The following is a 14,850-nucleotide window of genomic DNA, read 5'->3' as shown; positions in this document are numbered from 1 at the left end:
ACCACAACTCTCAGTGCAACTATCCAGCTAATTCTTTATCCAGTGAATGATCTGTCCATCAAATCTATTTTTCTGTAATTTAACAATCAGGACGTCATCTGGGAAAGTGTCAAATGCTTTGCACAAGTCCAATTAGATGACATCAATTGCTCTTCCTTTATGCACTGATTTTGTGACTCCATCATAAAAGGCCACCAATGATATAAAAATTCTGTGATTTAGAGTAGATTCACATCTTTATCTTACATGACAGTTTCGCATTCACAATGTGCAAAAAGATTTAAAATTCCATTTTAAATGTTAAAATGTCCAAAATACAATTGGACAAAATTCAAAAAAGGAATTATGCAATAAAAAAGCAGCCCTTCATTTGATTGCTAATCTCTTAAATGTCAAAAGGCATTCTTGCTTCAGAACTGTAATCAGCAAGTAGACATAACGCAGCCATGATCCAGTTGTCTCTTATTATTGGATCATTCAGTAAAGAGATGTTAGTGAAAAACATAAGTCTGTAGTGAAGCCTAACAATAAATATAAAAATACATTATAAAGAGACTATTAGGAAAATAGGAAGAATTCAAAATTTTGTAACTATGCGTAGATGCTAGAATCAGATAGTATACAAACAGGATTTTGACACAACCTTAAGGTTGTTACTGAATCCTTTTAGAAAGACACAAAAATATAATAGTACCAGCATAATAGGGTGAAATCTTTTCATGCTGATTATCCTGTTTGCAATATTGCCTAGGGCTTTCCAGTAATTAATCTCACCCTCAAACTGAAAATCCAGTTACTGTGAGAGAGGCTTTTCTCCCACCATTTATTTAATAATAAAAATACCAGCAAACCTATTTGCCACCCAGGTGACTTTTATTAGACTCACATATCTGAACTGGTACAAAACATTCTTGAATATTAAAGATACAGAATTATTTTATATGAAAGCTTAATTTGATAAATTAATAAATAAAGTATATACTTTCTTCTCCCTTACGTTATTTTCTACTTTCAGGCAAGACAGTAGATATGTAGAAAATCAGAGATTTTTTTTTTTGAGGGAAAGAGCAGCATAAATCTACCATAACAGAAGTATTACCAAAAACAAACAAACAAACAAACAAACAAACAAACTGAATTCAGAAAAGACAAGAGGCTTAAGGAAATTGATTTTCTGGTATGTATTTTCAGTTTTTACCTTTTCTTCTGATGAAAACTTAAAAAGGGTACAACTCTTTAAGTTCCAAACAAAAAATTAAGTGTGGAGGAAATATATCTGAGAGTCAGCTGAAAACAAACACACAGAAATTTACATGTTTTTCAAAGCAAAAATACACTTCAGAAAGTGTTCATATTAAAGACCTTTCAATTAAAAAATCAGTTTGACATTTGTCTATGTCTAGTACAAAGTCTTACTAAAAATTCAGATGTGGAAAAGGGATAAACACACTTTGTGCATCCACACACAAGACACTCATCACTAGATCTGCCACTATCACAGAGATTCCCACCTAATTTAAGATGTGTACTGAGATATCTCTATACAGAGAAGTCTTCTCATGGTTTCTTCAGGAAAAATAAAAATATCCATGAATAAATGTACAATGACAGTATATCTTTTGTCTGTCAGAATGCCATGGGTCTACTAGTTGTGGATATATTTTATTCCTTCTTGCTCTACCAGGTTTTAATTATACATGGAAGTTAAGGAGATCCTGTGGAAGATTTAAAGGAAATATGAAATTTGAGTATTCTGTAAATCAGTGCCAGTAAACTCTGATGAAAAAGTGTGTTATAAAAGCTTACAAGGAGATAGGACTAAATAGAGCTGCTGGTAGCCCTTTGAAAAATCTTCTAAAGATTTTTGAACTGGTAAGAAAAATATTAGGAATATTACATATGTAAAATGGTAAGTAATTAAAATATAAATCAGAAATTATCAAAATGGTAGAGTGACATTCAATTTTTAATTTCAGTGAGGGAAAAATCAATTACAGAATACCTGAGACTGGAAGTGTTGATCACATCTGTTAGGAAATTGTCATCAATGGACTTCACAGATAACTCCTGGGATGGTTATCCCCTACTGCGCTATTGTGCCAGTTTATTTCATGATTGTTCAGTTTCCAGGATGAGGACCAGGGTCTGTGAACTCAAGCCTTCTCTCAATTGTCTGACAAAGGCTTCATCTACTTTTCCTTTCTGATCAGGCAATCTGTAGCAGACACTCACCACAGGGTCACCTTGGTTGCTCTGTTTGGTAATCATGACCCATAAACTCTCAGCTTGCTCACTGTCCATCTGAACTTCAGGTAATTGCTTCTCCTTGACATTATAGACAACACTCTAGCCTTTTCTTCCTTCCAAAAAAGTTCTGCATACATTTATTTAAAATCTAATCTGCATCTGTAGCTACTGAGGAATAGAACAATAGATGCCTAGAATATTTCAATATGATTATTTCCGTGATCACAAAGCTTATTCCTCCTACAAGGCTACGTAGCAGCTAGATAGGAAATCTGTGAGTACAAAAATGCCTGCGCATTTTTATGTTTACCTTTGCAGTGCCTCTGGGATCGTAATGTGAACAGGCCTAGTCTTCCATAAGAAAAATGGATGAGTTTGAGATGAGTTAGCAGTTGACTGATTTTTTTCCATGGGAGTAGGTTCATGCTGTCTCGAAGGTCTACCTGAGGTTGGTTATTTATTTATTTGTTTGTTTATCTCCCTATTTGTTTGTTTGTTTGTTTATTTACCAATAACCACAATTTAGTATTTCTTCTTTTATATGCAATTTCACTTTATATTTTAATATGAAATACACTCTATGTAAAGTACATACCTAATATATTGTGGGTTAACAGAACACTGGAACAGACTGCCCAGAGAAGCTGTGGGGTATCATTCTCTGGAGACATTCAAAACGTGCCTATGTGCATTCCTAGGTGAACTAATCTAGAAGTTCCTGCTCCAGTAGGGGAATTGGACTAGATGGTCTTTCTAGGTCCCTTCCAATCCCTGGCATTCTGTGATTCTGTGATATCCTTTAGATGTATTAGACACTTTTTCCTTGGTTAGTTTGTTGTGAATAAAAATAGTTTTATGCAGCTCAGGAGACTGTATTCTGTTAATGACCAGGATTTGATCATTTTTAGGAGGGATCTTCAAGTATCATGCCCACAGTTTCTAACTTTCTGCTATCGACTTGCATTTGTTCTACCCCGCATTGCATTTTTATTTTAGGATCATAGAAATCTCACTTTTTCTCAATATCTATTTATGTTAATTTTCAAAATTATCATTACAAAAGGTATAATAATTTCACAAAACTCATCTAGTTTGATTTAAGTAGTATTCACTTGATACTACAACTCTAATAATTGTAGTAAATAGTAATTGGAGTATTACATTTAAAAAGATTGAAGAAATCGGGTTCATTCAACATGGAAGAACAAGGCTAATCACAGTCTTTCAGTACCTGGAGAAGATAGAAATCCTTTATGTATGATGGCAACACAAGCTGCAAAACATACATAAGTTTCTTCATACCAACTAGATATAAGAAATGTATTATTTTCTGTGAAAATAATGGCACTTCACAATAATTTGCCCAGAGAAGTGGATGCACTCTTCTAACCTAGACTTTTCTATGATTCTGTGATTTGCTATAAACATTTATGTTTTGTATATTTCATATATATGTAAGGGATTTGAAATATCTGATCTGAGGTAATATTTGTATAAGAGAGAGGAATATTGAAGACCCAAAGGAAGACATTTGATGAAAGTGATAAAAAAAAAAAGACTGCTTCAAAGAAGTACACTAGAATCATTAGATTTGAAGGTTAATAATAGTATTTTTATAGATACAATGGGCTCTGGATGTACCTTCAAGTGCTTAGTATTGTCCATACTGTCTGCACTCTGGACTGGGATATTATTCTTTTCAAAAATCATTTATAACAGATTGCTGTGACAGCAGGAAAAAATATGTATGTATTAATCTATATGGTTCTGGAATAAAAAAAGAGAATAGACAGAAGACATTATTACAGATGTACATTAGCTATGTGCCTTAATGGCAGAAAATATATTGCTTACTGGAAAATTTGTACATTAATTTGAATGAATAACGTAATTTTGAAATTGTACTGGGAACAGCACATACTATGTCAACAAAACCATTCACAGTAACAGAGTAACAAGTGTAATTAGGTCTAATTTAATAGACAATAATAAAAATGTAAAAAGTGAAAGGATTTGAATTTGTAAGGAGCTTTATGTTAAAAAATAAATGGAAAGAGATAAAGGAAATCTTTTAAAACATTCTGCCTTAAAATTAGAATGCCAATAAAAGACTTCTTGTTCACTGGAGCTCTCTGTGAATGTAAGGACAGCTCGAGTCCCTGTCTAGCATGTTAATCAAAAGAACATCTTTATAAATAATAGGGTACTTTTTTAGCACTTATGCACACTGAATTGCCCAATCAAAAGGTCAGTGCTATAATCAGTGTCCAATGCAGTGGTAAGATACAAGATGTGGAGTGCATGGAAACAAATATCTAATGGCTCAATTTTCAAACAAAAGACATAAATGCACAGATAGACTGGGATTTATTTGATTGACCTTTACTTCTCACAGATCTTACAGTGTATACCTATATAGCTTCATCACTAGTTAAAGTGAAAAACAAGCACCTCTAGTCACTTTAGACAGGTGACAGGTTTCTTAATTGACTGCAGAAGCATGCTAAATACCTAATATTTTAAAGACTAATGTTAGGTGAAATCACCCATACTCTGGAGTTAAATTGGATGTATAAAATAGAATTAAAAAAAAATGAATAGTTTTGAGCCTGATCCAAAGTCACTAAAGAAAATGAGAGTCATTTCACTGAGTTCAGATTATATCAGTATGTCTATTACAGATATCCACTCATGGAAAGGTAATATTGTATTGTAGAACATTTTATTCTAAAATATCTCTCTGGTAAGTTGAGTTACGTTGAAAGTATTTCATTATTCATTAACTCAAATAATAAAATAATGAAATATAATACTGTAGACATCGGTTTTCCATAAGATCAGTTTCATAGAATCTTAGGGTTTGGTGTGAAAGAAACATTACAGAGCCTCTATGAGCAGGAGTACTTTCCACTAGAGGTTGCCTGAAATCCCAGCCAGCCCAGCTTTGAACAGTTCCAGGCTGTGGACACTTTCACAGTTTCTCTGGGCAGCCTCAGAGAGAAGACTTGCTTCCTTGCATACTCTCTTTTATTTTAAAAACACTCCGTCATGTCCTATCATTGTCAAACTGCATAACATCCTCTACACTGCTGCTGGAGAGAAAGGTCCCACTTGGAGTTTGTGACATAGAGCCTCAGGAGAGACCTGAGGCTGACCCCTGGGATTTTGGAGTCGGGCGTACAGAGGGTCTGAAGAGTGCTACACTCCAACTGAGAAGGAGATCTTAGCTGCATATGAGGGGGTTCAGGCTGCTTCTGAAGTAATGGGTACTGAAACACAGCTCCTTCTGGCACCTCGACTGCCAGTGCTGAACTGAATGTTTAAGGGAAAGGTTCCCTCCACCCATCATGCTACTGATGCCACTTGGAGTAAGTGGATTATGTTGATGTCACGGAGTTGACTGGATCGATCTATGTCCGTGACAGGGGGGCAACAGGCCTCTGCCCTTTCCCCCTCCTCCCCCACCCCAGTCCCACAGAAAATGGTAAGGAAGGGAGGAAAAGAACAGCGGCAACAATCTATGGAGGAAAACTTATTTTACTATAATATCGGAATACAAGATAAAACAATATATACAATTTAATTGAAATTGAGATTAATAAATCAGACAAGATGAGAGAGAGCGTTCCCGGGACCGAGTCAAACCTGAAAAGCTTGGAATGGCTAGGAAAGCACCCTCCAGCACCCACTGCAAGGCTGTAAGAGAGCGCCCCCCCCACCCGGAAGGGCCAGATCCCGTGACTTCTGTAATGTACAGGGATAGGTACCTGGGATTGGGGCATTAACACTTTAATGCCCCATACACTACATGATGTTTTGATGTGGAATACTGAAACCCAAAATAAAACAAAAAACATAAAACCATGACAGTTGATTACGCAGTGAGCGCAGGTGGGGAACCTCAGCCCTCCAGGGATTCTAGAGGTGATCATGGACTGGCCTGAAGGCAAAAAGTTTGGAACACCACCAGCAGAAGAAGTATCACGTGCTAACAAGGCCCCACCATACAATGAACTACCAGAAAATGAGAAGAAATATGCCCTATTGACAGATGGATCGTGTTGTATTGTGGGAAAGCATCGCAGATGGAAAGCTGCTGTGTGGAGCCCCACACAACAAGTTGCAGAGGCCACTGAAGGGAAAGGGGAATCAAGCCAATTTGCAGAGGTAAAGGCTGTCCAACTGGCCTAAATTGCTCAATGGGAGAGATGGCCAATGCTTTATCTTTACACTGACTCATGGATGTTAGCAAATGCTTTATGGGGGTGGTTACAGCAGTGGGAAAAGAAAAACAGGCAAAGAAAGGGTAAACCTATTTGGGCTGCTGAACTGTGGAAAGACATTGCTGCCTGAATAAAGAATATGGTTGTGAAGGTACGCCATGCTCATGTGCTCAAGAGTAGGGCTACTAAAGAACAGCAAAATAACCATCAGGTAGATCAAGCTGCCAAAATTATGGTGGCTCAAATACACTTGGACTGGCAACACAAGAGTGAATTATTTCTAGCTCAGTGGGCCCATGAGACCTCGGGACGTCAAGGAACGGATGCAACATACAAATGGGCTAGAGACCGAGGGGTGGACTTGTTAACTACAGGTGCTATTGCACAGGTTATTCATGACTGTGACACAGCGCGCTTAAACAAGCCAAGAGGATGAAACCTCTCTGGGAGGAAGGGTGATGGCAAAAGTATAAATGTGGGGAGGCGTGACAGGTTGATTATATCACCTTGCCACGATCTCGCAGTGGTAAGCATTATGTGCTTACTATGGTGGAGGCAACCGCTGGGTGGCTCGAAACATATGCAGTACCCCATGCTACCGCCCGAAACACCATATTAGGTCTCGAGAAACAAGTCCTGTGGCGACGTGGCACTCCAGAAAGAATTGAGTCAGATAATGGGACTCATTTCAAAAATTCTCTTGTAAATACTTGGGTCAAAGATCATGGCATCAAGTGGATTTATCATATCCCCTATCATGCACCAGCTTCTGGTAAAATTGAACGATACAATGGGTTGTTAAAAAACGTGTTGAAAGCACTGGGTGGTGGAACATTTAAGCATTGGGAGAAGCATTTGGTAGAAGCCACCTGGTTGGTCAATACTAGAAGATCTATCAATCGTGATGGCAGTGCTAGCTCCCTACATACTGTCAAGGGAGATAAAGTCCCCATTGTACATGTAAAGAACATGGGAAAAGTAGTTTGGGTCTTTCCAGCTTCTGGGAAGGGCAAACCTCTTCATGGAACTTTTTTTGCCCAAGGACCTGGGTCCACTTTGTGGGTAATGCAGAGAAATGGGGATGTTCAGTGTGTACCACAAGGGAATTTGATGTTGGGGGAGTGCAGTCAGTAATTCCATGTATATGGAATTACATGTATAGGTTTGTATGTGTGCTTGTTCAATGTTTTGTAATTATGTTTTGTTTGTATATATTAAGCATGATGTAGTGACGTAAAATAAGGGGTGTAATGACATGGTTTTGTGATTTTTGGTTTTCAGTAATTCTACATCATAACATCATGTGGGGCACTGGGAGTTTAACTGTTAATGCTCAAGTTCTGCATACCTGCCAGGAAGAGAAGAACTGCACTCCCCAGGGGACTTCGTGGTCTTAAAGAGGAGATATAACTCCTGGCAATGTCACCTGATGGACTCTTTCTCATCCGCTCTTCTTCATCGGCTCTCTTCCCGTCTCCCTGCTGCTCAACTGGATTGTGCATCTCACCTCAGTATTATGGTGAGGCCTATCCACCTTTCAGACATTCTCTCTCTCATTATATTTGATTTATTAGCTTCAATTCTAATTATATTGTATTATGGTGTGTTATCTTGCATTCCAATACTATATTTAGTAAATTAGTTTGTTTCTCCTCAGATCTTTGCCATTGTTTTTAATTATTTTGGGGTCCCCTGTTACCTTTTTCGAGAGGCACAGATTTTGCAAAATCTCTCCACCCCACTAGCCACGGAACTGGGCTGAACCAGCCCGTAAACCATTGGCAGCTGAGCCACTTTCCATTGTAGAGGATAGTGCAGGGAACAAATTTCTTTCTGCAATAGATAGAGAAGAGAGAGAAGAATGACGATAAAATCAGAAAGACTAATAAATGTATATCTTCTTTCCTATTAAATGATCACACGATTCTCACAAAATAGAAAGGAGAAAAGTTACAAAACTGTAACTTTTTATGGTATACAAAAAAAAAGCAAGGAAAAATGGTGATAATATTACACTGGCATCTGGGTTCTTCTATATTTCTTTAGTCTGGTATCATAATTCTGGAAGATAGTGTTTCATTACTTTCTTATACAGTTGACGGTGTACTGAAGTGTATAAAGTCACTGGATCAGCTCCCTGGCAATCTTGGCATAAGTCATTCCAATGAGAAATGGACTGCAATACACAAATGAACAAAAGTTTTGAATTTAAAATGCATAAAGTGTTTGCTGTATTTTCCAGCGCAGTCAAGTTTTGTTACTATTTTTTTACTTCAGGCAAATGAGATTATTTTTATTCTGAACAGTTTTTATTTGTACATTTTTATTTCCACTTTTTAAGAGTCGATGCATATTTTTCCCCAAATTGTCCTTAAACCTTCTTCTTTTTTTTTTTTTTTTTCCCCTTTGAATTTCAAAGACTTAATGTTTGTTCATTAGAAACTTCCCTTGAGTGGGAATTGTTATTGCAAAGATTTGATTACCTTTCAGTCAATTTTCATATCATAGAGTGTTCATATTCAAACCTCAGTGCTTTACATGAATCTTTTGTATAACAATTACTGTTTTTTAGTTCTTATTTTCTTTGACACAGAAATGTTTTGTAGTTCCAAAAGAAGACTGACTGCATTTTCCAGCTGAGTTATAACTCAGCTATTTACAACATTGTTCCTTTTCTCATTCTTCTCTGCAGTGGGAGAACTTTCCTGGAAAATTATTTGACCTCTGCGTATGTCAGAATTCTAGACCTAGGGTACTATTAGAATTTGCTGGGACTGAAAATAATTGGACAAACTGCATCAAAAAATGATGTAAAAAAATGTAACTTTAACGACAAATCTGTAAGCATCTTTATGAATGTGAGAGCAGTTGTGCAGTCTTCTCAAAGTAGGCTTGTGCTGGTGCCTGCTAGTCTTTGAATTAAAAAGCAATAATAAATGGAAATGTAAAGCAAGCAACGATATGTCCTAACCAAATAAACTATTCTTCAAATCTCTAGAGGTCCTAGCTGTGTATAATTTCCACCTCAGACTTTCTGAATTCAAAGAACATTTCGTCAGTCATGCCTTAAAGGATTGCATCAGTGGTCTTCTTGGATTAGCATATTGGCATTGCTGGTCACTTTCCAAAGGGAATAGTGAAATTTATTAGACTGAAGTATAATTAAACAGCATGCAAAAGAGAATCCTCATTCACTCATTCTTCTGCATTTTATTCCGAAGGGATGTTTTTCACATAATATATCCCTCAGCAATTTTGAGCAACTCTTAGATATTGTACTTCTCCGTTCTGTATTCTGAGCATGATCTCTGTTATATTGATATGCCTTAAACAGATTTAGAGCCTGTTCAATTTTGTTAGTCACAACAACTGGATAAAGATCTTACTCTGATTCCAGGGACAGTAAACTAAGACCAACTGAACACTCAGATCACATGAAAATCTACACCTGTAATGTAATCTGAGAATTAATCAGGAGACATACCTACATACACTTTTCAAGTAGGATACAGCCTACAAATGTGCACATGAGATCTTGTCAAAAATAAGAATCTTCATCCTGGTCAGAATTCAGTAATTTATTTAAATTATTTTAAAAAATTATCCTACTTTCTTTGTTCAACAGCAGGAAGTCCAGTATGATTTTTTCAAGTGAGTCTGAAAAGCAGTGTTTATATTTTTTTACCTTCATAGAATTATCACAAACTGATTTTATGAATTTGATACCCAGGTTCTGTGGATTAGATATGATTAATTATAAAGAGAACATGGTATTTTAGCTGTTTCTTGAATATTTCTGTTACGAATATTGGAATGTACAGGCTTTTGAATTAATCACATATCTGTTCTTAAGTTTTAAAGAATAAGAAGCACTGTATTTCCATCTCTGATTTCCATCTCTGGGTCAACTGGAATGGTAGCCCAGATGGTTTAATATGCTTAATTAATTTAGAAAAAGGTGCAGATGGACAGAGCTTCGGAGAAAAAGAAATCCTTGTCATCTGACAATGAGAGAGGAACATAAAATCTGAATTGTTCACAATTTTTGACCAGAGCCATTCTAATTTTCAAAAGAAGTATTATTTTTTACAAACTAAGAATTGTCAGTGCAGGCAGTATAACGTGGAAGAAATGGAGTGGCAGCAGGTAACCTTGATGACAATTATATTTTAGAGATTTAGGATCTGAGTGCTTCAATATTTCAGTAAAATTAAGAAAACTCTTTTCTTTCATGTGTGACACGAAATTGAAATTATAACATCTTTCTATCAGAGAATGAGGATGACAGTATCATTTTCTAAGAGACTTGAGATAGGTTGTCTGAGTACATTCTTCATTTGAGAACTGAAAACCAACCTGCAGTGTGAGAAAAATAGTCTAGATGAAAGAGAGGAAAATAGTGTGTGGTGCCAGACTGTTTACCTATTAGATATTCTTGCCAGTGATAAGGAACCAAGGTTACTGCTTCTTGCCAAACCACTACTAAAAACTACAGTTTTATTTATTTTGAATTTGCTTGCAATAATAATGTGTTACATTTTCTAATAATGATGTATTCCTTTTTTCATATACAGAATCAAAGTTCACCTAGCTGTAACATAAAAATTAAGAAACTACAGGTATTTTCCCAAAGGCTATATGTAGCCTACTGATTCTAATCTGCTGATCCCTCTGTAACTGATAGAGGCAATTAGGCATTTGTCCTGGAGTGACAGGGTTAAATATAAGGGTGCCAGGAGACTTCAATTAGTGATTCCAATAATTCTGGCTGTATTTTAATCAATAATATTAGATTCAATAGGAAAATCTACTTAGTTGAACTTAGTTATTGAATTCAAAAATTGGCAGAACTGGAAAGTAATATTGCAGAATAATGAATTTAGAAAGAAAACAAGTCAATCAATTTCTTTTTAAAAATTGATAAAGGTTGTTTGTTTCTTGTTTATCACTTTGTATGCTTAGCTTGGTATGGATATATATATATATATATTTAATAAAAAGAATTAATAAATACACATTAACCCAGTGGAAACAGCACTAAAGAATGTAATTTTTTTTTTTTTTTTTTTTTCTGTATTGCTCCTTCATTTTGTCACAGCTTGTATAGTAAATTTTACATTACCATTTATTGGGTTACTTTAACACTGCTTAACTTCCTTAGAAAATTCAAATGTAGGCTTTGGAACATATTTTGGGGGGTTAGTTTGAAACCGTGTTCAGTTAATCAATATTCTTACTTTCATTATTTTTTCAGTAACTTTTCGCTGTTTAATATTTGTTACCAGAATTAACAACAAGATTTTTATTTATAAAAATGGAAAGTTGATTCCAAATGACTGTCAGAAGAGTCAAGGAAACTGCTTGATGCAAATTGCAAACTGCTAAATAGAAAAGACCTATGTGTTTATCACAGAATCAGTTAATTTGTCATAATAAGAGAGCTAATGGGTGAGATATTTCAAGAATACAGAAGAAGTAATGTTAGATTAGTTAGTGCCATTCTTTAATCTATTCTGGATTTTTTTTTCCACAAGCAGCTGTCTGTAATTGATGCTTAAAAAAAAAAAAAAAAAAAAAAAGGTATCTTAAAACACCTCTCTATTGCTAAAATCATAATCAGAGAAGAGATGTTCTTTCTGGACTCCCGCAGATGACCTATTTATGTCCTGAAGCATATGATTTTGTTGTAATTATCTTAGCTTGCATAGTTGCAACTGTTATCAATGATCATAAGATTTTAGCTTTGTGATGTAAATGTGTTGGAGAAATGAGTAAGATAATGTAGAGGTAACTAACCCTGATTTCAGCTGTAGCTGTGGGAGCTCAGCAACCAGGTCAATTACTGAAGTGCTGAAAATATGATTTTTGTACAAGGAAGTAGGTAGCTAATGCAGGAAGGAGAATGCAATCCTCATTTTTAAGAGTCATTAGCATTTTATGGATTATGAATAGTTCATCTAAAGGTTTGGATGAGAAGTGTGTTATGGCTGACATACCTTCAAATTGTCAGAAGGCGTAAGTGGTGGCAGTCCATAAAGAGGGAAACAAACTTTATGGGTATCTTACCTGAACAAAAGTTCTTCATGTGTTTTTGTTGTTTTTTTTTTTTCTTTTTCCTTTTCTTTTTTTTTTCTACTTTTTTTTCCCTACTTTTCCTTTTCTTCTTTTTCTCCTGCTTTTTCTCCTTTTTCTACTTTTTCTCCTTTCTTATGCCATTAAAATGCAATTAGAGTTTGAGCAGAGGCTGCTGTGTTTTAACCTAGTAGGCAGCTACGTATCATGTAGTTATTTGCTCACTCACAACCTATTAGAATATGGGAAATAATCAGAAAAATGTAATATGATTTAATAGGAAAAAGAAAGAAGGGAAAATTGTAATAACCAGAGCAGCAACAATAGTTATAAAGAATATACAAACAAATAATATACACACAAATAATATACAATGCTCACCTTCCAGTGACCAGTGTACAGTCTCCAGATAGTGGATGGCTTTCTGTTTTACTGTTCAGCATAATGCAATATGTTATGGAATATTCCTTCATCCAGTTTGCATCACCTATGGCTTCGTCTTTGACTTAAAGTAAGCATTGTTCAGGAGCAACTAAAACATTGATATGCTATCAGTATTAGTTTTCTGAATCCATAACACTACTGGGAACAAAATTAGCTGTACTTCAGACAAAACCAGGAGAGAAATTTAGCATTATAATTGGAAAGAAAAAAAAAAAAAAAAAAAGGGGGAGAATAAACTAGAATTTTTTAGGATAATATAGAAAATCTCTAGAAATTTCTACTTAAACCTACGTAAATAGATTTTCCTCCAGAAAAAGTCTTTACCATAAACTACATCTTGTTCTTCATATGCCTATTTTCTACCGTGGTTCATTATATTTATTTTCCATTTATTTTAGTATGCAAATATGCCATGTTGCAAAGACCACAGATATTATACAATTTAGGAACTAAAGCTTTTGCTGTTAACATTTATAGGAAAGACAAAACAAACAAAGTGAACCAACAAACCAACCCTCTCTCCTCCTCCCACGTATCTGCTGATTACCAATAGATGGAAATGTGCAATATTCTATGTCTTTTTATTTAAGTTATGTTAACACAGCTATGATTTTTCTCCAGTGTAATTTTTAACTATGTGAATAAAAAGTCAGTTGGCATAATGAAATAAGTATAGCAAGACAATGTCTAAAATTAATTGGAGAACCAGGAGGTGCATTAGCATATTTATGTTTGTTTTAGTCTTTGACTGTAAAGGATTTGAAAAACAACAAAGAGAAGTACTCTGTATTTTTTGCTCCTGTGTAGACCTTTCCTTCAGGAGTAGTCTACCTAGGCCTGCTCTGAGTCAGTGAAAGAATTGTTTATTATCTTCCATTGCTGTTATTTTGCAGATACTCATTTGATTCAGGGCCACCTTTTTTGTTCCTCTCCAAGAAGAGAAAGATTTTCTTTTTTTGGTACCATTCTCTCCCATAGTAAACTTTGTACCAAAACACATTCTGTTTTTCTAAGGAAGATCAGAAAAAGGACTGGTCCTTTTGGGCAACCTTTATTTTGGGAATCATTGTTTTGATCATTTTCACTTACAGAATGGATTAGAAATTTTAAGTATAATCTGTGAATGTCTAGGTAATTTTGCATTACAGATTAAATCTTTTAATACTCTTTGTTTTCTGCATTTAGAGCTCTGTTTTACAGACCAGAAAAGAGTAGAGCTATTAAAATAATCTAATAAGCAGTGATACATGCAGTGCATCAAGATATTTAGCTGTGTTGGCTCACATGACACATTTCTACTGAGGAGATGGTGAAATAATAAGAAATGTTTTCAAATGTAATGAGAGATTTCAGCTCTCATCAGAAAGAGTAACCTGCTGCAACAGATGAAATATTCTTATATAAGATTTTTTTAATAAAAATTCTTGTAAAATTTTACTGTATAAATATACTAAACCAGTTCCTAATGATCACTTTGTGCTGACTTGCAAGAAACTTTTCAGCTGTCTTTTCAGTTTCTTGAGCCTTATTAGGTTTACGTTATGGGCAGATGTCTCATACATTTTGTTAAAAGATATTCTGAAGAAATTCATATACATTTATCTCTCTACAGAAACCCAACACAGATCCCAAGCACAATACGGAACAGAAAGAAATGCAAAAATTCCTGTATACTGCACTGACTGAAGCAAGGTATACAAAGAAGATTTTGTTTATTCGTAGTTGTTAGTAAAGATTCTTTTGAAAAGTGAAGTAAATGATTTTGAAATTATGTTTTAAAATGGTACCGGATAAAACTAAACTTGAATAGAAGACTATTTATTATTTTACAGTATTTTAAACACTACAACCCCTACTTTCCACT

This window comes from Centrocercus urophasianus, unplaced genomic scaffold (genome assembly GCF_019232065.1).
Source record: "Centrocercus urophasianus isolate 14NV4802_14NV808 unplaced genomic scaffold, USGS_Curo_1.0 seq_11, whole genome shotgun sequence".
Taxonomy (NCBI): domain Eukaryota; kingdom Metazoa; phylum Chordata; class Aves; order Galliformes; family Phasianidae; genus Centrocercus; species Centrocercus urophasianus.
This window is presented reverse-complemented; position numbering follows the sequence as displayed.